This window comes from Vulpes vulpes, chromosome 15 (genome assembly GCF_048418805.1).
Source record: "Vulpes vulpes isolate BD-2025 chromosome 15, VulVul3, whole genome shotgun sequence".
Lineage (NCBI taxonomy): Eukaryota > Metazoa > Chordata > Mammalia > Carnivora > Canidae > Vulpes > Vulpes vulpes.
The window spans coordinates 11934444-11947985 of NC_132794.1; the positions used below are offsets into that span (position 1 = coordinate 11934444).

Genomic DNA, 13542 nt, shown 5'->3' on the forward strand with positions numbered 1-13542 from the left:
TATTGAGCCTTTTTTTAAGTAGGTACCACACCCAGTGTATGCTCAACATAGGACTTGAACTCACAACTCTGAGATCAAGACCTGAACTGACATTAAGAGTTGGACAGGGATCCCTGGGTGGCTCAGCGGTTTGGCGCCTGCCTTTGGCCCAGGGCACGATCCTGGAGTCCCGGGATCGAGTCCCACGTCGGGCTCCCGGCATGGAGCCTGCTTCTCCCTCCTCCTGTGTCTCTGCCTCTCTCTATATATATATCTATCATAAATAAATACATCTTTAAAAAAAAAAAAAAGAGTTGGACATGTGGGGATCCCTGGGTGGTGCAGCGGTTTGGCGCCTGCCTTTGGCCCAGGGCGCGATCCTGGAGACCCGGGATTGAATCCCACGTCGGGCTCCCAGTGCATGGAGCCTGCTTCTCCCTCTGCCTATGTCTCTGCCTCTCTCTCTCTCTCTCTGTGACTATTATAAATAAATTTTAAAAATTTAAAAAAAAAAGAGTTGGACATGTAACCCACTGAGCATCCAGGTGTCCCTGAACTTTTCATCTCATTCTGTATTCAAACCAAATTCCTGATGGATTAAAATTGTTCAATTTTAAAGCAGTAAGTACATATTGCAATCTCTAATGAAATCATCAATTCAGGCAAGAATTCTCAGCGGATACTAACGCCAATGGGCAAATTTTGTTAGAGGAACAGAAGCATCACAGTCTCAAAGCATCACCCCACAGATTGCTCTTTAATTGCAGAAGAAAATGTAAACTGATCTCTGGATGAGAAAGAATGCATGCAAGCATAAAAAGAAAACGAGAAACCCATTTCTACTACACACACACACACACACACACACACACATAGAACAGGTCCAACCGCACACAAATACAGATTTTCTTTTTCACAAGAAAATTCCACTGTAAGATCAATTAAAAGCAAATTGCAAAATCTGAAAAGTACTATGACCAGTACAGTAAATCAGTATATGTATTATATAAAAACCTAACACAAATTGACTTGTTACAAAATAAAACAGGGATGCCTGGGTGACTTAGTTGGTTGAGCGTCCAACTCTTGGTTTCCACTCAGGTCATGATCTCAGAGTCACGATCTCAGGCTCATGTGGGGACAGAGCCCCACACCATGGTCCATTCTCAGTGCAGAGTCAGTTTGAGATTCTCTCTCCCTCTCCCTCTACCCCTCTCACTCATACTCTCTCTCTCTTTCTAAAATAAATAAATAAATATTTTTTAAAAATAGAACAACAGGAAATTGACAAAGGAAAAAAGATATTTCACAGGGCAGATAGATGACAAAAGGAACGATAAAAAAAAATAAGTCTTACCCTATCATCAAAGTAAGGCCAAGTGAAATGGAATTATATGTTTTGCTTTCCGAAGTAGCCAAAATTTTAAAATAATGGTATACTTAGACTCTAAAGAGAATCTAGCCAATAAATTTAAAAATTGGAGCATCTGGGTGGCTCAGTTGGCTAAGTGTATGCTTTTCAGCTCAGGTCACGATCTCAGGGTCCTGGAATCAAGCCCTGCATTGGGCTCCCTGCTCAGCAAAGAGTCTGCCCCTCCCTCTCCTTCTACCCCTCTCCCCTTCTCTCTCTCTCTCTCTCTCTCTCTATGTCAGATAAATAAAATCTTTAAAACAAAATGTGAGTTGAAAAAAATTTATTCTAAAAAAAGAATTTAAAAATAGTTCATATACATCAACTCAATAGTTCCATTTCTATGACACTCATCTAGAGAAATAAGTCAAATGCAGATGAAGCTTTATTATCTAGGATATCCATCGCATCATGTTCATAACAGCAAAAAATTAGAGGGCACTCAAACATCCAGTAATAGGGAAATAGTTCATTGCAATACATCCCTACAAGAGAGTATTTTCCAGCCAATAAGATTAGGATTTTTGGTGAGATTATAAGTCAAAAAGCGGCAAACAAAAACCATAGAGTATGATCCCTATTTGGACTTTAAAAAATAAGCATTAAAAATGTGAATGCTTTGGGGTACTTGACTGGCTCTGTCAGTGGAACGTGTGACTCTTGATCTTGGGGTTCTACGTTGAGCCCCACGTTGGGTATATGTATAACTTAAAAAAAAATAAAAACCTTTGGGGCACCTGGGTGACTCAACATCCAAATGTTGTTAAACATCAACTCTTGATTTCACCTGAGGTCATGATCTCAGGATCCTGAGATCGTGCCCCTCTCAGGGTCCTGGCTGGGCATGGAGCCTGCTTAAGATTTTCTCTCTCTCCCTTTCCTTCTGTCCCTCCCCTTGCTCACGTGGTCTCTCTTTCTAAAAGAAAGAAAGAAAGAAAGAAAGAAAGAAAGAAAGAAAGAAAGAAAGAAAGAAAGAAAGAAAGAAAGAAAGAAAGAAAGTTAAATTTTAAAAACAAATGTGAAAGGTTAGCAATGATTATCTCCATGTAGTGGGATTATACATCATTTTTATGTTATTTTACTTCTTTGAATTTTTCAAACTTTTAATATTCGTTTTGTAATAGAAAGGTTTACACAATAATGGTAACAACAACATTAAAAACAAAGTATTGGTCATTTCCTATGTGCCTGTCCCTATGGTAAGCATGTTACCTGTGTTATCTCCTTTATATTAATCCTGTGTTATTGGGATTTTTATTACTTTCACTTTGCAGATAAAGAAACCGGGGTCAGAAATCAATGAGTTCACAGTTTGAAGAATTTTTACTGGTGAAAGGAAATGCTTCTGGTAATTAAAAATTAATGACTGTTTTTTTGTAATGCACAGAGAAAAATATTGACAGTAAAACATTAACAGTGATCATCTCTGGAGATGGAATTTGGGGGAGAGTCCAGTATTTTCCTTTGTGTTTATATTTTTTATAATAACCATAGATTACCCAAATGATAGAGGGAAATGATAAAATGTAGTGATGCTGATGGTTAATTTGAAAAACTAATCATCATGTAAAATGTTAATTAGAAAATGTATTTTGAGTTCCAAAAATTTGAAAATTACAGGCCCTTCATAGACAAGGGGCTGACTGTATTATTTTTGATGACCCAATATGTTTACATGGTAAAATCGTAGTACTTCTTCAGTACATACCAAGTACCTCTTTGTACCTGTCAAAGTGCTAGCACAATTTTTTGAACGTGGACTTCTCTCCATAAAATCTATTGATAAAAGATACCAAAAGAAATGTACTGGGAAAGATTTTTTGAACTAGGAGGCACAGTGACATGACAAGGTAAGCATCTTGTAACGTGCGCTGACCCCCAGCTGAGTCATCCTAAGACCTAACGCAGCCTTGCCTATCATTTGGATTCTTTCCAACACCTTGGGTGAAGAAAGCCCATGAATGTGGTACATCAAAGAGAAGGAAACCAAGCTCCCTTCTTAAATCCAAAGCTAGGTCCAAAGATACTTGCTCAGAAGAGCCCCTGCTTCCTATTGTGTTTTCACTGAGATGTTTGCTGCGATGGAGTAGCCCCTCTCTTCTCTTCTCTCACTCTCTGTCTACTTTCCCTACTTCTTGGTCACCAGCCTCAGGGGACCAGGGCAACTCTCCTCCCTTGGTCCCTAGAAGCTTGTACCACTTCTAATTTGTCTCCTGGAGTCAGGAGCACTACTGGGAGCCCTCGGGCACCCCCTAGGGGAGTCTACTAGCTTGTCCCAGAGCCTATAAATCTGGTTTGGTTTGCAGAGAAACATTGCCATCTAGTGCAAGAAAGAACAGTGTACCCAATTTCTTTCCTTGAGCTATGGGTATGATTGTGGATTGAATGTTTCTAGTGCCATCTCATTTTTGGTTGTTGTTGAGATTTATCTATTTTAGAGAGAGCGCACACTCCAAAGGAGGGGCAGAGGTAGAGGGAGAGAGAAACTCCAAGCTGACTCTGTGCTGAGCTTGGGCCAAAACCAGGAGTCGGAGCCTTAACCAACTGTGCCAGCCAGGTGCCCCAGATGCCATCTCACTTTTAGGCAGAATCACATTTAAAATTTTCTAGAAAGAGTTCTGATCATTTTCTTTCCATGTTAAATGTTATACTTCAATGAATTGAAACAAATGTAATTGCTACTTTCCTACAGAAATCTGAGCTAGACAGGGAAGGAAATCAGGAGAGAATAAAGGTATTTTTCCTTTATGATCAGTTTGGGATTCCCTTCATTTTTACTGGTACTTTCCCCTTGTCTATGTACATACTGTGATTTCTTTGTCAAAACTCCACTTAGTCTGGCCCCATGGGCTCAGAATACATAGGTGTTGGTGTTAATAAACCTTCCTGGTGTGGTATTCTGGATTGGTGATCCCGTTTTGGAAATATGCTATCAAGAAATTATTGTCGAAATAGAGATGAGTTGATGGGCCCAAATGAAGAGAAAATACTTGAGATTTCTGAAAATCGCAAGGGCAATAATGAACATTATCATATGTGTCCCATAGGCCTTGGCAGAGCAAGCCTTAGAAAGTTTTGAGTAAAAACAGAGGGACGTATGGGCTTCAATGGAGGGTCACACAAGGGAAGGAGCCCAGGTCATTGGGTCACCCTGGAGTTGAGTCATCCCCTTATAGGACCACTTGGATTGAACAGGAGCATGCAGCCTCCGCAGAAAACCCAGGAAATTTTAAGATGCTGTCAATTCCAATTGATTTCTTGTGAGTTGTTAGGATTGGATTCTTGGTCTCTTAGGGGATACTTTTCAGTCCTGGGTCCCTGCCTGCCCACAGTGACCACACACAAGAAGAAAGGAAACCTCAGAGAAGGAAGATCGTGGGAACTTTGTGGATAGCACCAGAGTTCCTAAAGCAGGACAATTTAAACCAGAGACTGAGACTCATCCAGGGGAAGGACCTCCACCCTTCTGCCCTGACTTCTCTTGTGCTCATAAAGGGACATGGTCTGGCCCTGCTTTGACCCCATAGGTTTGCAGGAAGGCCACGGGGGCCTAGAATGGTGAGCTCCAGGCTGGGATCGGCCCCTCCAGCCTCCCCCAGTGCTTTCTACTTCAGAGCAGTTAGGGGGAGCTATTCTCTAGAATGTGGCTGGCCTCCCCTCCCCCAGCCCAGCTGATCTCTGTTTGCCAGACACCTGTTACCTTAGAGATGGAACTCTCCATAGGGTTCTGAGTGGTCAGCTGTGGCCCACGGGCTGGCACTCGGAGGCAGAGCTGTGGAGCCCTACACAGCCATGGAGGGCCCACCTTTGGCCCCCGGATTCTCTTTCCAGTTCATCCTGGAGCTCATGTCGCATGTACTTCTGGTGATTTCTGGAAGCTGGGGACATAGCCCAAGTGTCCCTGTGTTTCCCTGGGGCGATGCTGGTATGTACTGGGTGCTGGTTTTCCTAGAGAAGAGACGACTCACTCTAAGAAGTGCGAAGGCGCTGGGCAAAAGGTGTTCTTCCCATGGTAAAGCCCGTGGAGGAGGCAGTGAGAACACTGGACAGATGACACCAGCCAATGATGCCCTCAGGCCGCCCAGGGTGGAGGCCAGTCCTCCCACATTGTAAGCCTGCTCGTCAGCAATGAATGCAAACCTGAGCAGGCTCTCACTTTGGGACACGGTCAACTTTCTGAAAAAGGCACAGATGGGCCAGCCTCCTAAACTTTCCCAAGTCACTGGTGAAAAACCCATCTTAAGAGTATCAGAGAAGGATGGAGAACAACTTTGGAAGAAAATAATGGATCATTTGAGTAAAAACACTCATTTTTCAGAAAGTCCAGAACTGCTCAACCAAGGAATTTTAATATGGAAGCAGAGAGGTCAGGAAAAGGAGGGGGAAGAAAGGCGGGGGCAGTGGAAGGCAGGCGTGGAGCTGCCCCGAAAGATCCAGCCAGCCAGTCCCAGCCCAGGGCAGGCCCCGGGCTGCAGGCCGCCCCTCTCCTGACCTTCCTGCAGATCATCGGGGTGCCGGGACCTAGGGAGTCCAGCAAAAGTGGGGAGCGAGACACAGTGATCACCCTGCCCATCGGGCACAAGGGTGTCCCTGATGATGCTGGGTTCAGTGTGTCCCTTCAGAGCTCTGACCAGGAACATCAAGAACTAGCCAAACAAGCGTGGGAAGAAAAGCAAAGGGAACAAAGAGCTTAGACGACAAATAAAAAGTCTCCAAACTGAGGAAGCATCTTTGCAGCGTGAAAATTCACAGCTTGAAAGGGAGATTCAGCGGCTGAAGCTGCAGCTTCAAATTCTGCCTGAATTACACCAAGAACACATCCTGCAACTTCAGAGAAAACTGGCGGAGGAGGAAATGCAGCACCTGCACCCGAGAGGAAACTGGCCAGCCTGTGCCGAGGCAGATCCGCAGCCTCTGCGGGAGGACAGCCAAAGACGCAGGCAAGGAGTTGGGGAGAAGTACCTGCCACTGTCGCCAGAGGTCCTCTTCTTGAGAAAAGCGGTCCAGAAGGCTGGGTGGCAGCTGTACTGACCCAGAGGGAGCTCAAGGAGCTAAGAAGTGATCGCAACGGGCACCTGCTCGCTGGCTGACGTCGAATCCAAGCAGCACTGAGTCTGCCCCTGGACAGTGTGCACGCGGTGAGGCCTCTGGGCCCCCGAGCTTACATCCTCGCCAGGGCCAGGGCAGGGCAGGGAAAGGAAGGGGCTGTGGAAGAGGAGGAGGAGGAGGGAGATGATGGGGGATGAAAGCTCTCAAGCCACAGATGGCCTGTAGCTGGCTCTTACCATGGGAGGGACCCTCTGGCAGTGGCCTCAGCAGGGCCTGACCCGTGACCGAGCCTCCCGGCAGCAGCTTCAGAGCCCAGCACACAGCCAGCGGCCCTGGTGCTGAGGCTGCAGTCCTCGTCCCCTGCTGGCCCTGACGTCCCCACTGGGACTGAGAGGCTGCACTCTGTCAGCTGGCAGGGTGGCCAGAGTGGAAGCTCTGAGCCAGCTTCACCTCTGGAAGCCTCTTGCCTTTTGGCTGCGTGTGATCATTTCCACATTGGGTCTTGTTTGGTGGTGGGACCAGCATCCTCACTGCCGACCCGGCACAGCCTGGTGGTTCAGAGTCTGACTCCTGGCACGGCCACACGCTAGCTGTGTACCCTTGGCCAGGTCACCTAACCTCTCTGTGCCTCAGTTTCTCTTACATAAAATACGATTGCTAATCAATAGTATTCGCTGCGCACAGTTGGTAGGAGGTCAGGCTGTGACCCTGGCTCAGTGCTTAGGACAATGCCTGCTCTGAGCCGATCCCATGTGCTTGTTTTCTTGTTGAGCAAATGGAGCTCTGGTGGTGAGATTAGCCACCCAAGGTGAGGCAAGTGCGTGGGGACCCAGCCAGCCGGTAGAGGTATAGAAGGTACAGCCAGCCTGGTGTGGGTGGTTGAGCGGAGTATGATGGCAGCGCAGGCTGGGTGCTCAGGGAGCTGGGGCAGGTCTGCAAGAGGTAATGGCAGTCATAGGTCACCTGTGCAGGCTCCCAAGTCACCAGGATTCCCTGAGCCGTGGGACCTGGGGTTCTCCATTTGCCCTTCCTCGGGCACTCAGGAGTGGGGCAGGGGCTGGGGCATCAGGGTGGCTTAGTCAGTTAAGGGTTTGTCTTGGGCTCAGGTCATGATCTCAGGATCCTGGGATCAAGCCTCGAGTTGGGCTCCCTGCTCAGTGGAAAGTCTGCTTTCTCCCTCTGCCCCTCCCACCTCTCATTCTCTCTCTCTCTCTCTCTCTCTCTCTCTCTCTCTCTCCCCCAGCCCTCTCAAATAAATAAAATCTTTTTTAAAAAATTAAAATACATTATTGATAAAAAAATTCTAACCATCATCCGAGCTTTCAGTGAATCATAATCTTTTTGCTGGAGGATCTTACCTTGATGTTGATGGCTGTTGATTGACCAAGGTGGTGGTTGCTGAAGGCTGCGGTGGTTGTGACAATTTCTTACAATAAGAAAACAATGTAGCTTGCCACATCTATTGACTCTTCCTTTCATGAACAATTTAATTTCTCTATAGCATGTGATGCTGTTTGAAAGTATCCACAGACCTTCTCTCAAAATTGGAGTCATTCTTTCAAACCTTGCCACTGTTTTATCAACTTTCTGTAATATTCTTAACCTTTTGTGGTCATTTCAACAATCTTCATAGCATCTTCACCAGAGTAGATTCCATCTCAAGAAACCATTTTCTTTGCTCATCCGTAAGAAGCGAACTCCTCACCTGGTCAAGTTGGATCATGAGACAGCAGCAACCAGTTCCATCTTCAGGCTCCACTTCTAATTCTGTCTCTAGCTATTTCCACCACATCCATAGGTACTTCCTCCACTGAAGTCGTGAACCCCTCAAAGTCATCTATGAGCATGGGAATCAGCTTCTTCCAAACTCCTGTTCATGTGGATATTTTGACTTCTTCTCATGAATCATGAATGAGATCTTAATAGCATCTACAATGGTGAAGGTTTTCCAGAAGGTTTTCAATTTGCTTTGCTCAGATCCATCAGAGGAATTGCTGTCTATGGTGGCTAGAGCCTTTTAAAATGTATTTCTGAAATAAGACTTGAAAGTCAAAATTACACCTTGATTCATGGTCTGTAGAGTGGATGCTGTGTTAGCAGGTATGAAAACAACATTCATCTCGTCCATCTCCATCAGAGCTTTTGGGTGGCCAAGGGCATTGTCAATGAGCAAGTAATATTTTGAAAGGAATCTTTTCTTCCTGAACAGTAGGTCTTAACAGTGGGCTTTAAATAGTCAGTAAACCATGTTGTATACAGATGAGCTGTCATCCAGGCTTTGTTGTTCCATTCACAGAGCACTGGGAGAGCATATATAGCATAATTCTGAAGGGCTCTAGGATTTTCAGAATGAAAATCAGCATTGACTTCAACTTAAAGTTACTAGCTGCATTAACCCCTAACAAAATAGGCAGCCAGGCATTGACTTCTTCTCTCTAGCTATGAAAGTCCTAAATAGAATCTTCTTCCCATGTGAGACTGTTTTGTTTACATTGAAAATCTGTTGCTTAGTGTAGCCACTTCATTGGTTATCTTAGCTAGATGTTCTAGAGAACTTGCTGCAGCTTCTACATCAGCATTTGCTGCCTCACCTTGTACTTTTATGTTACGGAGATGGCTTCTTTCCTTAAACCTCACGAATCAACCTCTACTAGCTTCAGACTTTTCTTCTGCAGCTTCCTCGCCTCACTTGGCCTTCACAGAATTGAAGAGTCAGGGCCATGCTCTCAGATCAGTCTTTGGTTTAAGGGAACATTGTGGTTAGCTCTGTCTTCTATCCAGACCATTCAACTGTGGTGCTTTTTTTTTTTTTTCATTTGTGTCCTCACTGAAGTAGCACTTTTAATTTTTTTTTTTTTTTTATTTATGATAGTCACAGAGAGAGAGAGAGAGGCAGAGACACAGGCAGAGGGAGAAGCAGGCTCCATGCACCGGGAGCCCGATGTGGGATTTGATCCCAGGTCTCCAGGATCGCGCCCTGGGCCAAAGGCAGGCGCCAAACCGCTGCGCCACCCAGGGATCCCCTGAAGTAGCACTTTTAATTTCCTTCAAGAACTTTTCCTTCGTATTCACAACTTGGGTAACCAGCACAAAAGGCCTTTTTGCCTGTCTTGGCTTTTGACGTGCCTTCCTCACAAGCCTTAATCATTCTAACTTTTGATTTGCAGGGAGAGATGTGTGACTCTTCCTTTTGCTTGAACACCTAGAAGCCATGGTAGGGTTATTAATTGGCCCAATTTCAACATTGTGTCTCAGTGAATAGGCCAAAGGAAAAGGAGACAGACAGGAACTGCCTGTAGGTGGAGTAGTCAGAACACACAACATTTATACAACTAAGTTCTCTGGTCTCGAATGAGTAGTTTGTGACACCTCAAAACAATTACAATAGTAACACCAAAGATTACTGATCAAAGATCACCATAACAAATATAACAATAATGAGAAAACTTGAAATGCCGAGAATTGCCAAAATGTGACACAGAGATACAAAGTGAACAAACACTTCTGGGAAAATGGTGCCAATAGATTCGATAAACACAGGGTTGCCACAGACATTCAATTTGTAAAAAATGCAGTATCCGGCAGCCCAGGTGGCAGTTCAGTGCTGCCTTCAGCCCAGGGCCTGATCCTGGAGACCCGGAATCAAGTCCCACGTTGGGCTCCCTGCATGGAGCCTGCTTCTCCCTCTGCTGTGTCTCTGCCTCTCTCTCTCTCTCTGTCTCTCATGAATAAATAAATAAAATCTTTTTTAAAAAATGCAGTATCTTCAAAACACAATAAAATGAGGTCTTCCTGTAAAATTGGACACCTAGGCAAAGAAGAGAGCTACAGACATCATGCTCCCTGATTTCAAACTATATTATAAAGCCATAGTAATCAAACCAAAATGAAAAGGCAAGCTACTAGATGGGAGAAAATATTTGCAAATCATGTATCTAATAAGAAGCTACTATCCAAAACATATAAAGAACTCCTACAACTCAGTAGCTAAAAAACAACCAATCCAATTTTAACTAATTTTAATTCTATTTTTCCAAAGAAGACACACAAGTGGTCAACAGATACATGAAAAGGTGATCAGCATCACTGATCACAGGGAAATGCAAATCAAAATCACAATGAGATACCACCTTACACATGTCAGAATGACTATTATCAAAGAGACAAAAAGTAATAAAGGCTGACAAAGATGTGGGAAAAAAGGGAACCCTTGGTCATTGTTGCTGGAAATGTAAATTAGTGCAGCCACTATGGAAATAATATGGAGGTTACTCAAAAAAACAAAAATAGAACTACTGTATGATTCCACTTCTAGGCATTTATCCAAAGAAAATGAAAACACTAACATGAAAAGATATCTGCATCCTCATGTTCACTGCAGCATTATTTACAATAGCCAAGACATGGAAACAACCTAAATGTCCATCAATGGATGAATGGATAAAGAAGTTGTGATATATATGTGCAATGGAATACCATTCAGCCATGGAAAAAAATAAAAACTTGCTACTTGCAATGATATGGATGGACCTTGAAGACATTAAGCTAAGTGAAATAAATCAGAAAAAGACAAATATATGATGTCCCACTTAAATGTGGGATCTAAAAAAGCAAAATAAAATTGAGCTCATAGAATAAATTGGTAGTTGACTGAGGTGGGGAGTGGGGGGAAGAAATTGGTAAAAGGGATCAAAGGGCACAAACTTCTAGTTATAAAATAAGTCACAGGGATTTAATGTACAGCATGGTGACTATAGTTAATAATACTCTGTTGCACATTTTTAAGTTTATAAGAGAGTAAACTTTAAAAATTCTCAAATTTGTATGGTAATGGATATTAACTAAACTTATCATGGAGACCATTTTGAAATACATACAAACATTGAATCATTATTGTGTTATGCACCTAAAACTAATAACATATGTCAATTATACATCCATTTAAAAAAATTAATATCTACATTATGCTCAAAATTAATTATAGGTATGTTTAAAAAAACTCACATGTGCAAAGCAAAACTTTAAAATGTTCAGGAGAAAATATATAAAATATCCTTATAACTTCAGATGGGGAAAGGCTCTGGAGCCAGGCTGCGTGAGATCCAATCTGAGCTCCAGGACTCACCAGCAGTCAAGAACCTGGGCAAGTTACTCTCTGTTCTCTAGTTTCCATATCTGAAAAATCAGAATAATAATAGAAGAATTTGATGAAGTCTTTTTCAGAACTCTCCCCCATTTTGTTTGTAGGTCATAGCAGCAAAGAAGGAATCCAAATAAATCCAGTGGACAAGATGGAGAACTTCACCACATTAGGTTATAATCCCATGTGTCTGAACTCCTCCCCTGAAAGTTTAAAAAGTTAAAAACTGATGGAATGCAGAATGTTCTGCCCTGCACAAGAGCCACCAGGGCTGATCCTGACTTCAAAAGGCAGCAGCAGCAAAGGGGGCTGTAACCGTAGCATTTACTATCTTGCCAAATATAGCCAATAAAATTTAAATCACATGAAGTTCAGTTCAGAATAAATATGTTTCTAATCTAAGTGTTTTCATAGATCCTCACTGATGCTGACATTCTTGACTTGGGAGGCACTTGGAGTCTTCTCTCTGCGAAAAGAAGGCCCCTGAACAAAGTTAAGGAGGCAGGTGGCCAAAAAATTTTATGATATGCTAAAATATGATATGCTAAAACGATATAGCTAAAATATGCTATAATTTTATGATATGATAAAAAAATTTTATGATAAGCCGCCACATAGATTTAACTACTTCTGGCAATCCTAAGAGAAAGTAGAGAACAGGAGTAGGAAGTTTAGATTATCTGTGTATAAATACAGCATTTTTAAAAAAGTAATAACAGAACCTACCTCAAAGCATTGTTGAGAAGATTACATGAGCAATATGCATAAAGCATTGAAAACCGCCTGACACTAAGTGCTTTATGGGTTTTTGTTGTTGTTATTGGTTTCTGTTGAAGTAATTACACCGGTTACAAGAGACAAGCGCGCTCTATTTGGCAAATCTCTGCCTAACAAAGTCCAGAAATTTTAGTAAGGAAGGAAAGGAAAGGCCATTCAATCCTGGAAGGTAACAAAGAAGGAAAAATAACAGAAAAGCATAATGGAAGGACAAGAGTTCAAGATCTACTCATCAAAACCAAACAAATATAAATGAGTTGAATTGCTCTATCAATCATTTCATTCAATCATTTTATGTGTGTATGTCCCCGCCTCTCATCACCAAACTGCCTCCACCAAGCATAAGCTCCATGAGGTGTGTTTTTGCCTTCTTTCTCTCTGCTACACTTCCATATTATAAAATGTGCATGCATCATGGGTGTCCAACAAAACTCAGTTGATCAAGGACCAGAATCTGCAACCTTGATGCTGCAAGTATGGCCCAGATGATGTATTCTTTCTCTGCTTGGAGGCACATTTTCTAGTAAGATGCCATAGAAATCAGAAACAGTGAAACAGATTTCTTAGAGGTCCAGCAGACTTTGCAATAAGACTTTCCTTTATACTCATCTTTTACAACTATTTATGATTTCTTAGTTTTTAAAAGTAGTTCTTTAATTCCATAGTACTTTTATGTCATGTTTTTCAAAGATTGACAAACTGCAATGTACAGGATTACAGTTCACTTGCGAAAACCAGTAACATTGCGTAGCTACAACATTTTATGTTTTTTACACAGTAAAGGTGTGGTTTTCCTGTGCTATTTTTATTATTTTACCATCCTTTTCATTAGAAAATTTATTACCATCATTCTAGCTGTATCATCCAGTTGAATATATTTTCAGCATTGCTGCTTTTGCAAGATGGTATTTAAAATACTGAAGAATGGATTTTTTAAAAATCCTGTGAATTGAACCTAAATTTCATTTCTGACTAACCAACTAGCAATACTGCCTTATCATCTAAAATTAGTAGGACTCCAGGAGTTTGTAAAAACATTAGTTTGGACAAGTCACACAAGTCGGAGTTTAATGATCTGCAAAGTTCTGGGTTTGCTATTTCCTTCTCAGTAAACTTTAAGGATTTATAACAGACAACCAAATCACAGATTTGAAGACTATAAGTTAGAGGAATTAGTTGGAATTAG

The 13542-nt window shown here is 42.5% G+C and overlaps 1 long non-coding RNA gene across 2 annotated transcripts in view; it reads right to left on the reverse strand.

The window, feature by feature from the left end:
- Window positions 1–333: 333 nt before the first annotated feature.
- LOC140595796 (uncharacterized) overlaps window positions 334–13542 on the reverse strand; it is a 59034-nt gene continuing 45825 nt past the window's right edge. The window contains exon 3 of one of the 2 annotated variants that reach the window (XR_011997673.1): window positions 334–2306. This is a non-coding gene — a long non-coding RNA (uncharacterized lncRNA). Of the gene's footprint in view, window positions 2307–11350; window positions 11615–13542 lie in introns of those variants that run through there. The other variant, XR_011997672.1, reaches the window with a different exon arrangement.